The sequence below is a fragment of the Thamnophis elegans genome, unplaced genomic scaffold (genome assembly GCF_009769535.1).
Source record: "Thamnophis elegans isolate rThaEle1 unplaced genomic scaffold, rThaEle1.pri scaffold_46_arrow_ctg1, whole genome shotgun sequence".
Lineage (NCBI taxonomy): Eukaryota > Metazoa > Chordata > Lepidosauria > Squamata > Colubridae > Thamnophis > Thamnophis elegans.
Window position 1 is genome coordinate 305,464 of NW_022473897.1, and position 22,028 is coordinate 327,491.

Sequence of the window (22,028 nt, forward strand, 5' to 3'; positions counted from 1 at the left end):
CCAGCAATCCAGCACAGATAAGCCCTGGCATCAATCCAGCCTGCCAAGCTCACAAAAATGTTCTCCAACATTCTTTCCTGCGTTGACTTCTGCAAGACGGGCGTGTGCACAAGTAGTCCTTTTATAGTCTGGAGAGGAGCCTAATGACCACCAGCTGAGTGCAATTACCTCCTGTAACTGCGCAACTGTTCCTGACGCCTATTAGCTCTTCGGTGCCGGGCATCCAGTAACAACTCACTGCTGACCTCAGGCTCACACTCCCTTGTCTCCTCCCCACTGGTCAAAGGTTCAGGCGCTTCCTGGTGGCCAACCAGTCTCTCTGCACCCTGCTCAGAGTCGGAACCCTGTCCAGGGTCCTCCAGATCCTCCAAAGCTGACTCATAGGGCCTCTCGCTGTTGGAGTCTGGTGGCAGCTCCAACGGCTCCTGCTGGGTCACAACAGGTTACCATATTTTTAAAAAAGATGTAGAGGATATGGAAAGAGTGCCAAAAAATGCAACAAAGGTGATTAGGGGTCTGGAAGCTAAAATATAGGAAGAACAGTTGCAGGAATTGAGTTTGTCTATTTTAGTGAAAAGTAGGACTGGGAGTAACACGATAGCAGCATTCCAAGATTTGAGGGGCAGTCACAAAGAAGAGGGGATCAACCTATTTTCCAAAGCATCGGAAGACAAGACAAGAAACAATGGGTGGAAACTAATCAAGGAGAGAAGCAACCTGGAACTAAGGAGAATTTTCCTTAGAAATTTGTGAGAACAATTAATCAGTGGAACAGCTTGCCTTCGGAAGTTGTGGGTGCTCCATCACTGAAGGTTTTTAAGAAGATACTGGATGGCCACTTTTGTGGTACGGTATAGGGTTTCCTGCTTGAACAGGGGGTTGGATTAGAAGACCACCCTTCCAACTCTGTTATTCTGTTTAAGTTTCTTTTCAGTGCATAAGAGATATCACTTTTAAGAAGGTCATCCTTTTAGTTCATTCACAGCAGTATACAATAACTATTGCCATTCTTAGATGTGCTTGTCAACAAACAGCAGGATGGAAGCCTAGAAAGCACAGTTTATCGCAAAGCCACCAACACCCCATGCATTCTGAATTTCAACAGCAACCATCCACCATCACACAAAAAGAGTTGCACCCGAACACTATGCAGCAGGTTTTGTGCTTTGTTTCTTCCTTTCTCTCCCGAATGTGTTGTACAGACATCTTGTAACAAATGATTGTTGATGCCCATTCTGCCTTAATTGTTCATGTAGGTACCTGCTCTGTAACTGTTTGGCTTGTTGGGTGCTACAATGAGTTCTCACCCTGCTGTATGGTGTTCCATTATGCCATATCCTCCCATACATCAAAAACATTTTGGAAGCAGTAGAATACAGCTTCCAATATCTGCAACTGGGCACCACACACCACCCAGAGGCTACCATACTAGGACAAATTATGCACTGTAAAGATTGCCTGGAGGTGTGAGATATTTTCAATGTAATCTACCATATCCCATGTGTGGATTGCCCTTGTGACTATGTAGGAGAGACGGGGAGGAAGCTAACAACCAGACTACAGGAACACAAGTGAGTGGTCAGACAAGGAGACCCAAACTCATTGGAAACCCCACATTGCAATAAATAAGGGCATCCATTCAATTTTGCAGCTACTAAGATTGTTGGAAGAGCAGGCACAAAAGCAGCCAGGGAAATGATTGAAGCCTGGGAAGCAGGCCCTTCGTCAATCAACAGGAGTGCTGATTTACCTGCAGCTTATCAAATACTTAGGAGGTGGGGGCTTTGCAGCACAAGGAAACAACAGTAAATGACTTAATAGGCAGCAACAACACGATCTACATCTAAAAAGCTACACACAACAGCCACCATATAAATACCACACCCAGAACAGCTCAAAGCAGCCAGAGAAATTCCTTGAAGATTGGGTCCTGTGTCCAAAAGCTCAGAAGACAAAATCTCTGGTCCTAGTGACCGACCCAGATTGGGTCCTGCATCATAAAATAACTACATCCATTTAAATACCAAATGAATAATTAAAAGTCCAATGGTCCAAGCAAGCAGTATACCTGTGGCATCTTGTAAAGGGATAGGATGGTTGACATATGAGCCCCAACTGCAGAGGTTGGTCCTCCAATGACGGCAATCGGCCTATTCTGCATGTCACAGCTGTAGTTAGGGATTAATCTGTCCTGAGTAGAGAACAGTTCCAATGAGGCACGATAGGTCCAACTTGGACTAAAATAGCCGTTGTAGATATGGAAGCCCAAGGTATGGTTAGGTAAGATCTCAGGATTTTCATTGATTTCCTTGACTGCAAATTGTAAAGCCAGAAATTGCTGATAGATTGATGTGATTACTCTAAAAAGAGTAGTACATATTATTTTCATTTTTCATTTCATTTCATTTTAATTTATTTGTATGCCGCCCTTTTCCATGAAAGGGACTCAGGGCGGCTCACAACTCAAAGGGAGGGGAAAAACAAACAAAGTTACAAAAAACATAAAAACCATGCATAATTAAAAAAGCACAACAGTCATACCATTCGAAGTGGGGCAGCGAGTCTTTAGCCCCAGGCCTGTCGGAACAGCCAGGTTTTAAGGGCTATGCGGAAGGCCTGGAGGGTGGTGAGGGTACGAATCTCCACGGGGAGTTTGTTCCAGAGGGTCGGAGCAGGATTTTACAGCATTTGCAGTTTAAAATGAAATACTTGGCATATTGATCTCAATTAGTGAGATTAATAAATCCCATGAATGGGATAGAATAGAATTCTTTATTTGCCATGTGTGATTGGGCACACAAGGAATCTGCCTCTGATGCATAAGCTCTCAGTTTACATAGAAGCAGCAAGTGATAAACCATGACCACAATCATCATAAAATGCATTCATCATAAATCCTAAGATACAACACTTAGTCATAGGATACTAAATAAGCAAACAACATAAATCATACTAGGATACAAAATAAAAAATAATAATATAAATCGTAAGATACAAGCAACAAATTTATAGTCATAAGAAGATAAGGAAATAGATAACAGGAAAGATGAGAAGGATAATAATACAGCCCTCCTAGGTAGATTTACACTGTTGTAGGAATTAGTTGTTTAGCAGTGTGATAGCATTGGGTGGGGGGACTGTTCTTGTGTCTAGTTGGCTTGGCATGCAATGCCCTATAGTGTCATCTTGAAGGAAGAAGTTAAAACAGCTTATGTCCAGAATGTGAGGGGTTTGTAGATTTTTCACAGCCCTCTTTCTGGCTCGTGCAATATACAGGTCCTCAGTGGAAGACAGGCTGGTAACAACTGTTTTTTTCCTGCAGTTCTAACTATCCATTGAAGTCTGTGGTCACTTTATTTACATTTGCACTATTTAAGTGATATTTCTATGGAAAATGGGGTAATTCGTTCCAGTTTCATTGAAATTGGCAATGAAGAATTTTAAGCAGAATTTTTATCTTTCATTAATAAACGATCACAATAATTCAAATTTATTGCAGTCATAGAAAAATAAATACCTCTACTGAAATTGAAACTATTCCAGTAAAACATTAAAAGACATTTACAACCTAAATTTATTTTTAACAGAGTAGTTATAGAAAGCAAAATAGAAACAAAACAAAACATTATTCCTATCTACCTTCTCAATATATAGAACTCATAAATATTTAAAAATAAATAAAGTGAACAAGGGGCAAGATGAAGGAAAATAAACTATTCTTTTTTTTTTTTAGCTTTCCACAAAATAAAACTTCCTCTTTTCCATTTTGCAAACACAACTGACATCAAAAACCGCAGCTATGTCTATACTAGTATAGCCTCATGCTAACTGAATTTTGACTTACATTATATACAATTTGATAGCTGCATTAATATCACCCTGTTCAACAAGTGATTATACAATACAATATCAGAGTTGGAAGGGACCTTGGAGGCCTTCTAGTCCAACCCTTTGCCTAGGCAGGAAACCCTATACAGATGGCTATCCAACATCTTCTTAAAGACTTCCAGTGTTGGGGCTTTCACAACTTCTGGAGGCAAGCTGTACCACTGATTGATTGGTCTAACTGTCAGGAAATTTCTCCTCAGTTCTAAGTTGCTTCTCTCCTTGATTAGCTGTATCCTATGATCTACTTGTACTGTTTTATTCTTTTAAAAATCCATATTAATGCAAGCAGATAGGATTCTGATTCTCATTTAAAAGCTATTTATAATTTTTGAAACATATACAGAGACACTACCTATACTGGAGAGCCATTGGATTAACATGGAAGTTTCATTAGGTGTCAAATTGAACATGTATTTCTAATAGTTAGTAGTAAATAGTTAGTAGCAAATGTCCCTCACTAGAGACAAATCAGTGTTTATCTTTAAAGCTATTCCCTTCTGATTATGGAAATCAATTTCAGATAACGTTGTAAATGTCTTATTTCTATTCTATTAGTGGTATCATCTCTTTAAGATTTGACTTGATAGATTCTTCATTATACATGTGACCTATTTTTTGCAGGTAAGAGCCTTACAAGGAGAAAAAAACTTGTTATGGGAATAAAATGAGAAATTGAGAATTAAGAGGAGGATTTTTATCACTGCTTTTTATCAGTAGAAGTTCTAAACCTTCTTCAGAAGACTTGGTTGAATAAGACCATTTTACTCAACCTAGCTCTCTTCTTATCTCAATATCACAACCAGATACATGGAGTTTTGTGATGTACAATACTACTAGTTCTAGCATTCCTTTATAGTCTAGTTCAATGGTGTGCTGCAATTTGTTTAACAACCGGTTCAGTGATCACGCGCTTTGTGCACACGCACACTTTGTGCGCACCTCACATACTTGCACACAGCATTCAAAACACAGCAATTTGAAGCTCAGCTACTTACCTTCTAAGACAAACCCAGTAAGTCGAACAGTGGAAGTGTGGAAATCAGTTGTGTCACGCCAATCAGCTGAGCCAGAATGAAGGAAATATAGGACAGGAAAGGGGGGGAGAGGGTGGGCAGGACCAGTTGATTGTTGGAACTACTGGTTCACCCGAACCAGTCTGAACCAGCAGCAACTGACCACTGTTCCAGGTTTTAAACATTTCAGCATAATATCAATACAATACAATACAATAGCAGAGTTGGAAGGGACCTTGGAGGTCTCCTAGTCCAACCCCCTGCCTAGGCAGGAAACCCCGTACCATTTCAGACAAAGGACTATCCAACATCTTCTTAAAGACTTCCAGTGTTGGGGCATTCACAACTTCTGGAGGCAAGCTGTTCCACTGATGAATTGTTCTAACTGTCAGGAAATTTCTCTTCAGTTCTAAGTTGCTTCTCTCCTTGATTAGTTTCCACCCATTGCTTCTTGTTCTAGCCTCAGGTGCCTTGGAAAACAGTTTGACTCCCTCTTCTTTATGGCAACCCCTGAGATATTGGAACACTGGTATCATGTCTCCCCTAGTCCTTCTTTCTATTAAACTAGACACACCCAGTTCCTGCAACCGTTCTTCATATGTTTTAGCCTCCAGTCCCCTAATCATCTTTGTTGGTCTTCTCTGCACTCTTCCTAGAGTCTCAACATCTTTTTTACATCGTGATGATCAAAACTGAATGCAGTATTCCAACTGTGGCCTTACCAAGGCATTATAAAGTATTTATAATGTATATATAAGGTATTAATACTTCACGTGATCTTGATTCTATCCCTCTGTTTATGCAGCCTAGAACTATGTTGGCTTTTTTGGCAGCTGCTGCACATGCCTGGCTCCTATTTAAATGGTTGTCCACTAGGACTCCAAGATCCCTTTCACAGTTACTACTGTTGAGGAAGGTACCACCTATACTGTACCTGTGCATTTTGGTTTTCTTGCCTAAATGTAGAACCTTACTCTTTTCACCATATCTTATTACTCCACACTTGAGAGAGTGTGTCACTCTCTTGTCTCACTTCTCCTATGGATGTATTGTTTTCTAAAGAAATGTTAGCTTTTATCATAATAAAAAATTTAAAAGAAAATGAAATGTTTGTTCTCCACCCATAGATGTTTAAAATTTACTGTCTAATTAATTATTCTGAAGAAAGTGGTAGAAAAGGAACACAAATGCACATTCAGCAAAGACTGGATAATACACAACAATGATTTAATTTTTTTAAATGGAATACGGTTAGCAGCAAACAAAAATAGGTCTGTCAATCCAAATTATTAGGTAATGCAAATGAATCGTACAGAATCTTAAATTCAGCTGAAGTTTTTGTGATTGCATTCATGCAGGTTTTTTCCCCAAAACCTTACATGAATTACTTACCTTTGTCTTCTTCTATAATTTTGATTTATATTTTGCAATCTAGTCAATAGCCATAAAATTCTCAGGTTGCCCCAAACCCAGCTAGAGCCTGTTTAGATTCCTGGATCAGACAAGGCTAGTTTGGTGCTGCCAGATATATTTGTTGGCGTGTGTGTGTGTGTGTGTGTGTGTGTGTGGAAAAGAATATGTAGATCTTAGATAAAATACCTACAACGATCAGGTCTCCTGATTGGTATTGCTTATGAAGAAAAGGCAGAGGCTCACCAATCCTGCATTTAGGACTGGGAACTTTGCATACAATTTGTGGCAAAAGGACTACAACCAATATCTCAAGCACCACCATCTGGATGAAACAGTTCATTTTTAAGCCATTTCTACTGTGCCAGCATCGTCAATCAGTCAGTTTACATGAAAGCCCAGGTACTAACTGAGCAAACAACTCTTTGAATTAAAAAAATGCCAGGTGGTGAGACTCAAAATCCTTTCTAGCTTATTCCCAACTTAGAATACTCCAGGGAATATTAATGGCACTGTATTTTTTATCAAATACTTTTGCTTTTTTCATGTTGTGTTTCCATTCTAGTGGCTCTAGAATTCATGTGGGATGTAACTCAGAATAACTCAGATGTTATTATGCTTAAATGAATAATTGCAATAAGTATAGTGGGGGGAGACCCCTAAATCATAAATAAGGAAACTTGTTCAAGTTGTTGATCACAAAAGCCATTAGTCTTGTAGAAAGGTTTTACACATTTTACAAAAAAATAACAAGAATTATAATAGATTATCGATGCTGTCAGAATGAGTACAAATTTTCCCTTTGGGTTATGAGATGTAGTTGAAATAAAACTAGACAAATTTCTGGGTACAATGGAGAAATCACAACTTGGAATCAAAAAACTGAGTGGAATAGTCTGTTTATACAAATACAAATACAATAGCAGAGTTGGAAGGGACCTTGGAGGCCTTCTAGTCCAACCCCCTGCCTAGGCAGGAAACCCTATACCATTTCAGACAAATGGCTATCCAACATCTTCTAAAAGACTTCCAGTGTTGGGACATTCACAATTTCTGGAGGCAAGCTGTTCCACTGATTAATTTTCTAACTGTCAGGAAATGTCTTCTTAGTTCTAAGTTGCTTCCTTCCTCCTTGATTAGTTTCCATCCATTGCTTCTTGTTCTACACTCAGGTGCCTTGGAGAATAGTTTGACTCCCTCTTCTTTGTAGCAGGCCCTGAGATATTGAAACGCTGCTATCATGTCTCCCCTAGGTCTTCTTTTCATTAAACTAGACATACCCAGTTCCTGCAACCATTCTTCATATGTTTTAGTCTCCAGTCCCCTAATCATCTTTGTTGCTCTTCTCTGCACTCTTTCTAGAGTCTCCACATCTTTTCTACATCGTGGTGACCAAAACTGAATGCAGTATTCCAACTGTGGCCTTACCAAGGCATTATAAAGTGGTATTAACACTTCACAGGATCTTGATTCTATCCCTCTGTTTGTGCAGCCTACAACTGTGTTGGCTTTTTTGGCAGCTGCTGCACACTGCTAGCTCATATTTAAATGGTTGTCCACTAGGGCTCCAAGATCCCTTTCACAGTTTCTACTATTGAGCAAGGTACCACCTATATTGTATCTGTGCATTTCCTTTTTCTTGCCTAAACGTAGAACCTTACTCTTTTCACCATTGAATTTCATTTTATTAGATAGTGCCCAATGTTCAAGTTTGTCAAGATCCTTCTGTATCTTAAGCCTATCTTCTGGAGTGTTGGCTATTCCTACCAGCTTGGTGTCATCTGCAAATTTGATGTGTTCCTCATTTATCTGCTCATCCAAATCATTGATGAAGATGTTGAAGAGTACTGGGCCTAAAAGAGAGCCTTGGGTACTCCACTGCACACTTCCCTCTATGTAGATGCAGTTCCATTGAGGACTACATGTTGAGTGCAGTTGGTCAGCCAGTTACGAATCCATCTGGTGGTGATGCTGTCTAATCCACATTCTTCTACTTTATCTAATGGTAGGTTATGGTCTACCTTATCAAATGCCTTACTGAAGTCCAAGTAAATTATATCGAAGGCATTCCTCTGGTCCACTAATTTTGTCACATTATCAAAGAATGCAATAAGATTAGTCTGGCATGATCTGTTTTTGACAAACACATGTTGGCTTTTGGCTATTATTTTGTTTACTTCTGGGTGTTCGCTAATTCGTTGCTTGATTATCTTTTCCAGAATCTTTCCTGGTATTAAGGTCAGGATGATAGGTCTGTAGTTTCCTGGATCTATTTTTTTTCCTTTTTATAAAAATGGGAACCCCATTAGCTCTTTTCCAATCCTCTGGTAGTTCCCCGGTGCTCCAGAATCTCTGAAAGATATAGTTCAGTGGTTCTGAGATCTCGTCTGCCAGTTCCTTCAGAACCCTAGGGTGTAATCTATTCGTTCCTGGTGATTTGAACTTCTCTAGGGTAAACAGGTGCTCACTTACCATTTTCTTTCCTATTTCAACTTGTGTTCCTAGTCTGATTTTTGTGGTGCTGTTTTTGATAGATTGGATTCTTTTATCCCTCTGTGTAAAGACAGATGCAAAAAATGAGTTAAATAGTTCTGCTTTCTCCCTGTTGCTTGTCACCTTCTTGCCACTTTCTCCCAGAAATGGATCAATTGTTTCCTTAACCTTTTTCTTGTTTTTAACATGTTGGAATAAGCTTTTTTTGTTATTTTTTACTTTTGTGGCAAGCCTTTCTTCATTCTGAGCCTTAGCTTTACATTTATGCAAGCATTGTACAAAGAGTTTCAGAAACCTGTCGTTTACTGATAGTATAATAATGATCTACAATCTAGTTGTAACTTCAAAAAGAAAGGGAAAATGTCTTCAGATTTTGTTGCATGAGTATTGTTTTTGCTCAGTCATTATGATTTGGAAATGTGATTTTTTTGAAAATACACAAAACTGACATGGAGCAACAAGAGACAGATCAGCTTCCCCCAACCTTCATTGCCCAATTTCTGAATGGCACAAAAATACTTTAATATACTCATTTTTCAAAGCCATGTTCACAGTAAGTAAACTTTCTTATCTTTTGCTTTATTCTCAGCAGCTTGTAACTATTTTTAAAAATCTGCATTAATTGTATTTTTGAGTGTCCTGAATTGTTAGATGTGATAGTGCTCATGCCAAATTATTTGCAGGAGTCTGTTAAGAGGTTTCCATCATTGTGAAATTTCTCTCTGTAGAGATGAATAATGACATTCATTGCATTCACTGTTTTCCCAGCATTTATAACAACCTTTTTATTCCATTTTCACTTGGATGTCATCATTTGTCAAACAGGTTTCAATATCACTTTGAAACATTCTTATCCTTCTCATAGGTAAAGGTAAAGGTTCCCCTCGCACATATGTGCTAGTTGTTCCCGACTCAAGGGACGGTGCTCATCTCTGTTTTAAAGCTGAAGAGCCAGCACTATTCAAAGACATCTCCATGATCATGTGGCCAGCATGACTAAATGCCAAAGGTGCAAGGAATGCTATTACCTTCACACCAAAGTGGTCCCTATTTTTCTACTTGCATTTTTTATGTGCTTTCGAACTGCTAGGTTGGCAGAAGCTGGGACAAGTAACAGGAGCTCACTCCATTATGCAATATTGATAGACTTTATTTTTACTAAGGAAAATCGGTGGGCATGGAATGTTGCAAATACACTAGATCTGTGATGGCAAACCTATGGCAGGGTGCAACAAGTGGCACACAGAGCCATTTGTTAGGGCACACGGAGCACTGCCCTGTCAGCTCTGACTTCAGCCTTCATTTTCAGCCATTTTTCGCCCTGCAGAGACTTTCCTGAAGCCTCCAAAGCATGAAAAACAATGCAACATGCAAACCAGAAGTTAAGAAACGGACTTCCAGTTTGTGCGATAGGCTGTTTTTCTTCTCCAAAGGCTTTAGAGAAGCCTCTTGAAGCATCCAGAGGGTGAAAAACAGCCTTACGCGTAACCCAGAATTCCATTCCCGAACTTCTCTGAAGTCTCCGGAGGACCTCTGTGGGAGTGGGGGAGCCATTTTTGCTCTCCCCAGGGTGCCTCTGGAGCCGGGGGAGGGTGAGAAACAGGTCCATGTGTGGGAGGGTCATACACATATGTGTTGGGGGGTTGCATGCACATGCACAAGGGGGGTTGTGCGCACATAGACTTATGGGTGTGGGCATGCCCGTGCATGACTCCCTGTACTCCCTCTGCTTTTGGCACATGATGGCAAAAAGATTAGCCATTGCTGCACTAGATAGTTGAAGAAGAAAAAAGGGCATTGTAAGAATATCGGAATGACTGTGAATAAGATGCACTGAGACTAGTATATTGAGTACTGGAAAGACCTAACCGATGTAGAAAAAAGACCAAATGAAGAATACAAAAGCTTAATTTCTTACCCAGTTCTATTTTTTATTTTTTTTAACTTTTGGGACATTGAAGTAAGGGTTAAATTCAAACATTTTGATGCTGGAGATAAAATTTAATTTGGAACATCAATTTGTACACTTTTGATTCATCCTACTATAGCCATGTTTTAGGGTAAAATCAATAATATAGTTAAATTGGCTTTAAAACAATCAAACTATTCAAGAGGTATATGCTTAAGATGAATATGTATAATCAAGGAAAGTGAAAAGTAGGAGTTGGCTGGAAAAAAATCACCTTCTAACATAACTTTATTTAAAGTAATCTGAATGCAGCCGCTCGAGCGATCGTGGGTGCACCTCATTTCACCCACGTAACACCTATCCTCCGCGAGCTGCACTGGCTGCCTGCTGATCTCCGGGTGCGCTTCAAGGTGCTTGTTGTCACCTACAAAGCCCTTCATGGTATTGGATCTGGGTACTTGAGAGACCGCCTACTGCCAATTACCTCCACTAGGCCAATAAGATCCCATAGATTAGGCCTCCTCCGAATTCCATCAGCCGGTCAATGTCGACTGGCAACTACCCGGAGGAGAGCCTTCTCGGTGGCTGCTCTGACCCTATGGAACGAACTCCCTGTGGAGATTTGTACCCTCACCACCCTCCAGACCTTCCACATAGCCCTTAAAACCTGGCTGTCCCGACAAGCCTGGGGCTAAAGACTTCAACCCCACCCGAATAATATGACTGTTGCATTTTTTTAACGATGTATTGTCCTCATGTGTGTACTTTGTCTTGTACTTCCCTCCCCCTGGATTGTGAGCCGCCCTGAGTCCCCTCAGGGAAAAGGGCGGCATATAAATAAAGTAAAATCCAAATCCAAATCCAAATATTGATAAGTAACAATTTATAAATATTTTCAATTGAATCTTCAGTCTACATTATAATTACATCATTGCTTTAAATTATATGGTCTACCTTTTCTAAAACCTTAGCACATCGAGCAATGAAAAGATTAAGAACATGAATATTTTAAACATAGAAATAACATCATTCATTCCTAAAAGATGTGGTTAATAGGTAAAAATTACAAATATAAATAGAGGGACAGGTGGCTCAGTGGCTAAGACACAGAGCTTGTCAATCGAAATGTCAGTAGTTTGGCAGTTTGAATCCCTAGTGCCATGTAATGGAGTGAGCTCCCGTTACTTGTCCCAGCTTCTGCCAACCTAGCAGTTTGAAAAATGCAAGTAGAAAAATAGGAGCCACCTTTGGTAGGAAGGTAACAGCGTTCTGTGTGCATTCAGCATTACGTCATGTTGGCCATATGACCACGGAGATGTCTTTGGATAGCACTGGCTCTTCGGCTTTGAAGCAGAGCTGAGCGCTGCCTCCTATAGTCAGGAACTGCTAGCATATAAATATGAAGGGAAGCTTTACCTTTATAAATATTAAATTGGAACATTTTTTCTTACATCTTTGCTTTCCAATGTGCTTACAAAATTTGACTAAGTTCAAGAATGTCAATGTTTTGGACAAATTTTGGACATATTGCAAGCACATTGTTTTGGCTCCCTTTTAAAACAAATTTTAGATTTCTAAAGAACTAAACTTTTCAGTGATGCCTAAAGAGAAATGTTGCTTTCATTCATGTTTTATTCTTGAAATACGTTGAACATGCAGAATTTTCCATAGTGCTGCTGAATGAATGAATGAGTAAATGAATAAATGAATGAATGAATGAATGAATGAATGAATGAGTGAGTGAGTGAATGAATGAATGAATGAATGAATGAATGAATAAAACTAAACATTTCAAAAGAAGACAAAAGAGATATTATCTTCTTATAGGTATTTGACTTTAGGTCAGCAGACATTTCGAGAATTGAACAAAAATACCCCAAGTACTTGTTTTCCTTTAATTAAGAAATTCTACTCCATTTAACTTCTAGAGGATGGAAATTATTCTTATGGCAATATGTTTAGTTTTTCCCCCTTTTTAGCTGTTCCTTGTTATTTAAATCAGGCCTCACCAGAATAATGTAACATTTTGGGAAGAAGATGAAAGCCAGTAACCCCCCACTGGAGCACAAAATGGAAAAGATCTCAACAGCCACCACATATTTCCCCTTTGTGCTCAAGTAGGTTGGAACAAAGGACAGCCAGACAATGCAAAAGACCAACATGCGGAAGGTGATGAATTTGGCTTCATTAAATGTGTCCGGTAACTTCCTTACCAGGAAAGCTACCAAGAAGCTGATAATTGCCAAGAGACCCATAAAACCAAGGACACAGTAGAACATGATGGTTGACCCTTCATTACATATCAATATAATTTCTTTTGGCAAAGAATACATGTCAACATCCAGGAACGGGGGAGAGTTTGATAGCCATATGGTACAAATAATGGTTTGAGTAAAAGAACAAGAAAGGACAACAGAAAGACCAGGTCTTTTCCCCATCCATTTCCTAATTCTGGATCCTGGCTTGGTAGCCATGAAAGCAAGAATTACAATGATAGTCTTTGCCAAAATTCAAGAAACTGCCACGGAGAAGATGATGCCAAAAGTAACTTGCCGAAGAAGGCATGTCCATTGACGAGGTTGGCCAATGAATAGCAAAGCACAGAGAAAGGAGAGCAGGAGGGAGATGAGAAGAATGTAGGTGAGGGTCTCATTGTTGGCTTTCACAATAGGGGTGTCCTTGTTTTTAATGAAGAGCCAGAGTAGCAAAATAGTAATGATAGAAAAAGTAAGAATAAAATTGGTAAAAATATTCCCCAGCATTTCTTCATAAGATAAAAATGTTACATATTTTGGAAGGCAGAAATTTCGCTCTTTGTTTGGATAATGATCTAGTGGACACTCAAAGCAGTTGTCCATGTCTGTAGGGAAAGAGAAAACGGCTTTTATTCTATAGATAGCTTTCTTGAAAATGATACAGGAATAATCAGATCTCTTTTAACTGTTTCTCCATATAGACGACTGCACAATGAACACCTGGGTACCTCATCAGCTCATCAGTCATGATCCCAGACCACAATTGGGCAACCACTCCTCTATGTACTGTCTGATTAGAAATCTTCTCTGTTGGAAAAGGAAGGCAATCATAGCAACAAAATGGTTTCCCTTCTTTTTTGGCCTTCCTGTAACCTGGATGACAATGGTCATTGCAAAGAGAAATAGGCTTTGTCTACAGAGAAAAGAAAGAGAGGAAGGTCTTCCATCTTGCAAATATGCATATCTACAAATCCTGATAGCAACTTGCGCTTTCATAGATGAATAATTCAGAATAAATTCATATATGACACCTTAATAATGAAGAATCTTTATAAGATTCTTATACAAGAGCCGAGGTGCACAGTGGCTAGAGTGCAGTAGTGTAGGCTACTTCGGCTGATTGCTAGCTGCAGTTCAGCAGTTCGAATCTTACCAGTCTCAAGGTTGAGTCAGCTTTTCATCCTTCTGAGGTTGGTAAAATGAGAACCCAGATTGTTGGGGGCAATAGGTTGACTCTGTAAACTGCTTAGAGAGGGCTGTAAAATCACTATGAAGCAATATGTAAGTCTAAGTATCATTGCTATTGCTAACTTTTAGGGGGGGAATTATTCAATTTTGTTTATGTGTATCCAGAAATCCATATAGATACTGTTGGAAGAAATATCTATCTGGTTCAGTTCCAAGCAGAGAGAAAGACACCAGAAAATAGAGGCTGATTGGAAAGATGGTTTAATGATGAAGCAGAACCACTCTCTCTGGGGCCTTGCCCTTGAGTTTTCTGTTCAGGTGCAAGAATATGTTTTCTATTGGTTGTTGTAGGGGCTATAGCTAATTTTGTAGGTGCTGATGCAATGAAGGGGTTTGTTGGGCAATTCCTATTGTGGCTGAGGGCTAATCCTACCTTTGTTCAGAATATCCTGTCTTGAATGGATTACCAAATCTGCATTTCTAAAAGTTAGCCCCTAAGTTTCTACTTGGGGCAAAGAGCTGAGGCTCAGAGTTTCTGTCTTTAGAAACATGTGTACCCTTAGGGAAATATAATATTCTGCTTTTTTAATATTTCTAAAAATATTACATTCTTCTGGGAGTGGGTGACTTCCCTTAATAGCTAGTCAGTGAGTCAGATTAAAAGAAAAGTTACCTGATGTATATCTGCACCAATGAAATACCATTTAAATGTCATATTTTGAATTTATTAGGATTTTACAGTGATATTTTGTTTATTATTTATTTTCCTCTTAGAAGTTTTTAATTAGAAATACCTTAATTGGATACGATAACTCAAATGAAGAAATATATCCCCAAAATATCTTTAGGTAATGATTTTAGATGGAAACCATGGTATAAATGAATGCAATTGAATAAATATGACATTAACACATGAGCATATTAAGTAAGAAGAAATGACACAGTTGTCTTGAAATATATGGTTCCTGCATATTGATACTCTGTGAAATATTTAAATATTTCATGTTTGGTTGGATTCTTTCTCCTATGTCCTGTGATCTGACATTTCTTTCTATATTTTCTCTGTATTTTCTTTTTTCTTTTTTTTTTCAAATATACTTTTTTATTTTCATTTTCATAACATACAATCACATGTATACTATTACATAGCCAGTATCCTATTGTATTAAATAGCAATTACATCAGTTCCTCTTGTCATCAACACCCAAAAATATAAAAGCCCATTATTAGCTCTTCTGCTCTCCATACACCTCTTTCTTCTACCACTCTCCTACCTCCTTTCTTCCCTCCAGCATCCTTTCCTACTCTACTTCCCCTTCCTTTCTCCTTCTCCTCTCTCTACATTCCACTCCTCCTTATCCTCCTCATCTTCCCCCTTACCCTTTCCTATCCCTCTCTTCCCATCTTTCTTCTCCCTTCTGTTTCCCACTCTTCGTCTCATTGGTGTATTTCCGCTTCTGAGCAAACTCTAATCTATGTTGATGGTATTTATACTTCCATAACAATATACTTAACATATCCTAGTTTTAAAGAAAAAGTAAGAGAAGACAGTATACATGTGCAATCATATTACATTAAAATCTAACACCCCTCGTCAAACCTCCCTCCCTCCCGCCCACCCACCCCCAGCCTTCCCTTTCTCTGTATTTTCTGAGGTAGTTGGAGAGGAGTTAATTTTAAAAATCTTTTTTAAAAGTTTGAATAGAACTCAATGATTTAACAGGTCCTACCTGATTAAACCACTCTGGCCAGATTATGGTTTCCTCTGAAATAGTAAATCTTTTTTCTGTAAGAGACAGGGCTTGTATATCTCCAACTTTGACTCTAAGGAAGGAAAGATTTGGGAATATTACCCAATTGATAATATCAAATCCTGTTTCCACTTCTCCAATTTGATTGAAGAAAAATGTTTCCCCAACACTGTTGTTAAATGAGATTATTTTCACAAAATGGTTGAGCTGAAGAGAGGAGATGAGATTCCAATTGATAAGGATATATTTAAGGATACTGCTGTTTTCCATTTGTTTGTTTCATGTATAAAAAATAGACATAGACTGAAAAGAGGAATTAGAATAGTGTTCTAAAGAAAAAGGAGAAATTAGGATGAATACATTCATTTTCTTAGAAGGCCTCGAGTAATTGTTTGCTGGACATGTATTACTACACAAGCTTATGCCTATTTGTAAATGTCTGTGATCTATGCCGGTATGGTTAGGTCTCAATGCCGAGCAAACTCTTAGGCAAATAGCCTATCAGAGTTCTCTGGAAAGATGTATCAGTGACTGTCGTTCTACCATTGATCCAACATATTTCTAATTGTAAAATTGAAGTTGTTTGGACTCCGGGAAAGCATTTTTCACATGTGGTGAGACACCCAGAAAAATATGGCATACTTCACTTAATCCTCCAAGGAAAGATTGAAGGCAAATGAGGCTGAAGAAGAAAAACCATGGCATCAAAATCTAAGAGACTGGTTTGTGTGGCTGTTGATAAAAATTGGATTATCAACATGATCGCCAACCTCCAATGATGGCTATGGCACAAGAAGAATAAGTTGTTTGGAACATAGAAAAAGCACTATTACACTTTCCACATAATAGCCATGGAAGAATTAAGTAGAGAAACATCGTATTTAGGAAGGTCACATCTTACCACTGTGTAAAAAGTGATCACTTGACAAAGGTGCTTTTTCAAGAAGCAGTTGGACTTTTTGGTTTTCATTGAATATGCTTTGCTTCTCACCCAAGACGTTTCTTCAGCACCTTTGGGACAATCATGACCTGGATGACCGAGAATCTCCATAGACATTGAACACCAGACAGTTTGTCAACAAACACTAGTTTGACAGCTCACATTTTTGGATGATATTGGGATTCAGTGATTAGTAACCCTGATGAAGGCAGTAGAGTTCCTGACGTTTCAGCACCAACTGCTATGAATTAAACTAACTTGCCTCTGAAGAGGCCTCTGTCACATTTGTTAATCAGCTTCCATTCCTGATCAGCCGATCTATACTTTTGAAATTTTAAAACATGTGAGCTGTAGTGGTACCTTTGTACTCAGTTACTTTGCAATGTACTCATTGCATTTCGATGCAAAAAAAAATTGTCCTGATACTCATTGTTTATTTAGTACTCAAACTAGAACTCAAACTAGTTGTTGTCCACTGCCTTGTGATACACTACATTGTTTATTAAGGGGAAAAAATATTTGGGACTCATTGATTTTGGTACTCATCATGCCTCCTGGAACCAATTAACAAATGATCCCAGGCAGAAAAGAAATAGAACCCAAAGCAATATGTTTTGATTTAATATAGAATCCCACACATGAGACACATTGACCTAACTTTAATCAGTTTTAATTGTCTAAGACATTACCTCCCATAGGTGTTGAGCCAGAAAGCTATGGATTGCGTTACGGACATGCTCTGTCTTTTTCAGTTGAAATGAAAGCATGTTGTGCAAAGCATATGCCACAGCATAGACTGCATTGTATACACTGTAGCTATGAGAAGTCATGCTCATTTCAAAAATAGATGCTGGGAGGTTCTCCAGTTTCTCCTCACCAGTGCAGGAGACCCTTTGTCCGTTTATTGGGGACTTGGGAAAGAAACATCCAAAGGCCTCTTCCCAAAAACCCTGAATGAAGCCATCTTCTCCATCAAAACTAGCATTTATCAACCGAAGAAAGTCAGGAAATCTTGGGACCTCCTTTGAATGAACTGCTAAGGACAGGGCACCATGAAGCAAATCTATGCCTTCCTTCTTTTGAAAGGGGAATGATGTGAATTCCATCTGAGCCATCATGATGTAAACTCTTCCTTTTGCGATTACTGATACATCCTCATATGTTGACAATGTAGAACACAATCTGAGAAATACCATGGTCTCAATTTCACTATAAACAATGGATACATTAGCAATGCTTTTAATTAAGACGTCATACTGATTTATTCCCTCTACCACCATCTTATCAATGTCACTAACTGATGTCATTACTGGGAAATTTTCTATGTAATCAAAGCAGATTCCTCTCTCAGAAAACATAGGAAGTGCATCCTCGACAAATCTCTCTCCATTGTTATCATTGTCATATAATATCCCAATCCATGTCCACTGGAAATGCAACAGTAACTGGAGAATCCCTTTATATTATCTTTGTACATCTGGAAACATCTGGTGATAGAAAATAGATTTCCTATTCATCTCAGAAGCAGAGCCATAGGTGAACTATATCATGTAAACAAAAAATGTATTAGAGAATTAATAACCAGATAAATCTATGTTTACATCTTTTTCCATGTGTGAATAAAATACCATTTCTTTCTTACACCAAGGAGTTTATGAAATCAAATTTTCTAAACTTGTAGACTGAATGTGCTGAAAAGAAGATGTCTTGCTTTGTAATAAGGAGAACATACCACAGAAATATGAAATATGTGTTGGAAAAAGATAAACCAAAAATCTCCAGCAGACTGAACTCAATTAAGAATAAAAGTTATGATGCTTTTGGGATGAGTTCAGTCAGTGTAGCATGTGTGAAAATAAGTAATGCAATGATTCTGTTTGCATGTTGGACCATCAAATGAAACTCTTCCCCTACTGTTTTACTCTTTTTTTTTTCATTTCTCATGAAAGGGGAAACTGTTCTCATTAACAGTTCATAGTAAGGAGAAAGGGAATTGCTATATATGTTTCTAAACCATTTGTTCCCAAAGGGAGAAAACTAAACTTAAAGGAAAACCTAGACAGATAGATATAGATTTAAAACCTGGGAGGAAACTCTTACTTGTGGAATCTTGTAAATAGAGAGAATAGCTGCCATGTGTATACAGACTTCAGAATTAGGTCCTCCAATGACTGACACTAGATTGTGCTCTGTTTCACACTTGTAGTTAGGGATTAATTTGCCTTGTGTTGAGAATACTTCCATTGAGGCATGATATGTCCAGCTTGCAATAAAATTGCTGTTAAAGATATGGAAGCCCAGAGTGAGATTGGGCAAAATCTGGGGATTTTCATTGATTTCCACTATAGCAAATGCCAAAGACAAAATGTGTTGGTAGAGCTGAGTCACCACCCTGAATTGAAATAAAATGGTGATTACAGCTGATTGGTATCAGGACATTTGTTCAACTCATAGCTTTAAATATACTGTACTCAAAGCTACCATCAGATGAGGCTGCATTGATCAGATGAGACTGCATAAAAATTGCAGCTAAGCAAGGTTTTATTCTTGCAAGACTCAAATAACTAAGCAGTTTGTTAGTATGAATAACTGAAGTTTTGTTGAGTCCCAGTGCATTATTAATTGAACCTGACAACCAAGACATCTTTAAACAATTTCAGTCATCATGGAAAAGGGGATAATACAATACAGACCCAGCACCAGACATCAAACTCAGTTCTGAATAATAAGTTTTAAATTAATGAGTATCTTACTGAATATCATAGAAAAAGTCAGTAGAAGACTTCTCGTAAAATTGTATTGTGTTTGAAAATACCGTATTTTCACGACTATAAGCCGCACTGAAAATCCTAAAATTTGATCCAAAATCGGCAGTGCGGCTTATAACCCGGTGCGCTTTATATGTGGAAAAAGTTTGAAAAATTAACGTTAATTGATACTGCGGCTTATAATCCGGTGCGGCTTTTGGTCGTGAAAATACGGTATTTATGAAGAATTGGAACAGGATCACCAAGAATGCAACTCATGTTAGGAATCTCGGAACCTGCCCTAAACAACAGCATTAAGAGCCATAGAGAGAGTTTCATTAATTTGCATGATAGAATTTCTACTTTGCAGTCTTTCATTTGTTGTATTTTTTTTCTTGCAATACATTTTTGTCTGAATAGCACAGCCTAACTTGAATGACCACTTGCTTGGTTTACAGCACCAACCAAGAGCACTAAGAACAAAACCAACACACCTATATAGTCTGCTTGTTTACATTACAGAGCAAATAATGACAAGTTATTTTTGTCTTAGGTTTTAGTTTTGCTGGTGGATAATGAAGCTTCCTTGAGACAGGAAGATGAAAGGAAAATAACTGGAGTGAATTTGATAATTGCCTGAAAAATAACCACCTGTTCAGGATTACAAGTTCTAGGACAGATCAAAGGAATATATTCGATATCTTTCATCAAAATCCAGCTCCATCCTTTTCCCCTGGATTAGCAAAAAGACCAAAGAAATGTATTTGCTATTCATGTATTTATTTATCTATTTGTTTATTTATTCATTCGTTCATTCATAGATTTGTTCATTCATAAATGCATAAATGTATAAATATATATAAATAAATATTGCAAGGTATTCCTTATGAAAGTGTTGGAAGAAAAATCAGGTCCAGATCCAAGCCAGGAGAAAGACGCTGGAAATAAAATGGAGACAGTGTCAGCCTCTGCTTCGCTACTTGCTTTCGGCTGTCATTGAAATGGGGGCGGGGGGAGGCATGGTATTTGAGAGGGGAAGTCTTAAGTACAAGAGTGATTGTAAAAAGGGAGTTTTGTTCTCACCATCTACTGCACATGCTGGAGATGGTGAATTTGCCCGCCAAGGCCAACTGATGATGCTTTTTGAAGATGGAACCCACATGACACCTGAGCGTTGTGCAGATTGGACTATGGGATGGGGTTACCAGGGGGAGGAAGTTGGGTCACATATTAATATCTATGATTACACGCGTTTTGGCCTCAGATCTTGCTTTGCTTAGCTGCTATCTACTCATAACCAGTAAAAGTACTCTTAATTCTGAAAAATGGAGTTAAGTGATTTCTTTCTTGGTTATTGAGGGAGGCTGGCTTCACAGACAGGCTGCAGGAAAAGAAACTACTTATATGAGTATATTTCTGGGGTGGCTGACAAAAAGGGGTTGAGATTTGGTGGGTTTTTATACATTCTTTGGGGCTTTGTAATTTATCTGTATGTGCCTGTATAAGAATACATCTGTTGTGGCTTGCTGGCAACCTGCAGAACTGGAAGCAGAGTCACACAGTGAGGAGGTTGGGGAGGAACAGGGGCCAGTCCTGGGTATTGAGAAAAACTCAGACGAGGGCATTGTGTCAGAGGCAGAGAAGGAGCTAGACAACAGCAAGGCAGAGGAACAGCTGGAGCCTGTTCTCAGTGTGTGAATGCGCAGAGCTGCCAGAACACAAGAACAATTAAGAAAGTAGGGTCAACTTAAGGGTAAAACCATACCTTGGAGGTGATTGGCCCCTCCCATAGGAAACAAAAGAGAAGCGAACGGGAAGTGGACTTTTGCTGTAAACAATAAGTTCATTCGGTCGTGTCAAGAGAGGAAAGTTCTATTTGGAACTATTATTTATTTATTTATTTATTTATTTATTTATTTATTTATTTATTTGTCTTGTATGCCGCCCACTCCCAGAGGACTCCGGGCGGCTCACAAAAGACAAGGGAAAGGGGAGAACGAGACAAAGACAACATATTAAAAACAAAACCAACATTCACAATTTCTGTGGAGGTAGATGCTTCTCAGCTCCCCCCAGCCTGCTGGAACAGCCAGGACTTGGTGGCTTTGCGGAAGGCCGGGAGGGTAGTAAGGGTCCGGATCTCAACAGGGAGCTTGTTCCAGAGGGCCGGAGCTGCAACAGAGAAGGCCCTCCCCCGGGGAGTCGCCAGCCGACATTGGCTGGCAGATGGAATCCGGAGGAGACCCAACCTGTGCGATCTAATTGGTCTGAGAGAGGTAATCGGCAGGAGCCGGTCTCTCAAGGGTCAAGTGGGTTTGCTGTTAACGTACCTGCCTCCCAACAGCGTTGCAGCAGCCCTCCCCTCGCTCCTCGAGTCGGTAGCCGAGCTAGCAATTGAGTTCCCTAGACTTATGGTCTTGGGGGACTTCAATTT

At 39.0% G+C, this 22,028-nt stretch overlaps 1 pseudogene; it reads right to left on the reverse strand.

Moving 5' to 3' along the window:
• Positions 1–12,671: 12,671 nt before the first annotated feature.
• Positions 12,672–19,091, reverse strand: LOC116523562 (annotated as a pseudogene).
• Between the last annotated feature and the right edge of the window lie 2,937 nt (positions 19,092–22,028).